We start from the raw sequence: 1,286 nt of genomic DNA, 5'->3' as shown, positions 1-1,286 counted from the left end.
GTGAAACTGTTTTTTCAACATTAACAGAATATCAACAAAGTTTTGTGCACATTTGTAATGGAAACACAGCTAATGAGAGTCCAGACACCCTGCAGAAAAAACTCATTCCAGACGTCTGGATTCAGGATCTTGTTCTTTCAGTCACGACCCAAAGTTCATGAGCACAGGTGAGGGTAGGAACGTTGACCAAACGGTAAACAGAGAGCTTCACCTTACAGCCCACTTCACCACAACAGACCGGTACAATGTCCACAATACTGCAGAAGCTGCATCTATCTGTCAATCTCACGCTCCACTCGTCCCTTAAAACAAAACGCCAAGATTCTTGAGGCAGAAGCTCACCTCAGAGAGGAATCCATCTTTTTCTGCCTGCAAATAGTTTGGTGTTTCTGTCTTTGTCTTGTGTGAGAAAATGATGCCTAATGTTGATCAACTGAGAATGAGAGGGCCTGACAAGTTTCAGTTTGATTGAACTGAGAGAACTGGCCTTGTGATGGACTTGCGACCTGTCCAGGGTGTACCCCGCCCCTCGCACTGTGACTGCTGGATATGGGCACCAGTGACCCACGCGACCCTGAAAAGGAAGAAGCGTGTACAGAAAATGGATGGATGGATGAACTGAGAGAAACTACATCTGGATTCACATTTTGAATTGGAGAGAAAAATATATACCTGAGTTATTCAACTAAATCACTCCGGGGGCCACAGTTACTGCAGGTCAACAGCTGAGGGGCCGAACATCCAGCAATTAGTTATTATGTAAATAAACCAAGTACAGTATTACAAAGATCTGTTACCTTTGAAATAGTTTATTTTGCTGCATTTAATCATGAAAACAACTTACAGAACCTTATAAAAGTAGAGATAATTAAACAATAAAAACAATAACACATTCTGCTTCTTCTTTAACACAAATAATACTTTAACACCTCTGACTTGCCAAATTTTTAAACTAATTTTATTTTCACTTTCATAGTTATATCTTCAACTGTGTGTAGTTTTGACTGTCTTCAGTGTTCATAGAAATGTTTTTACCAGCTTGTAGCCAAGATTCTGATGTTTCTGTAGATACAAACATGTCTGTGTTTAACTAAAAGAACTCAGAGTAATTAAAGTAAAAAACCAGGAGTTTGGTTTTAAGACACGAATGAACCAACTGGTGGGCCGAACTTTGGTCACTCGCAGGCCAGATGTGGCCCGCAGGCCGCCAGTTGAATAGCCCTGATATATACTATCACATACTGAGTTTGTTAGTTTTTTCCCTCAGGTTTTTAAATGTGTAACAT

General features: G+C 40.2%; 1 long non-coding RNA gene across 2 annotated transcripts in view; it reads right to left on the bottom strand.

The window, feature by feature from the left end:
- Window positions 1-32: 32 nt before the first annotated feature.
- LOC106532918 (uncharacterized) overlaps window positions 33-1,286 on the bottom strand; it is a 2,111-nt gene continuing 857 nt past the window's right edge. For both annotated transcript variants that reach the window (XR_001312170.1, XR_001312171.1), the window contains exon 3: window positions 33-725. This is a non-coding gene — a long non-coding RNA (uncharacterized LOC106532918). The remainder of the gene's footprint in view (window positions 726-1,286) is intronic.

Source organism: Austrofundulus limnaeus, unplaced genomic scaffold (genome assembly GCF_001266775.1).
Source record: "Austrofundulus limnaeus strain Quisiro unplaced genomic scaffold, Austrofundulus_limnaeus-1.0 Scaffold851, whole genome shotgun sequence".
In the NCBI taxonomy this organism is placed as follows: domain Eukaryota; kingdom Metazoa; phylum Chordata; class Actinopteri; order Cyprinodontiformes; family Rivulidae; genus Austrofundulus; species Austrofundulus limnaeus.
The sequence above is the reverse complement of the archived record's forward strand: the minus strand, read 5'-3'. Positions and strand labels throughout refer to the sequence as shown.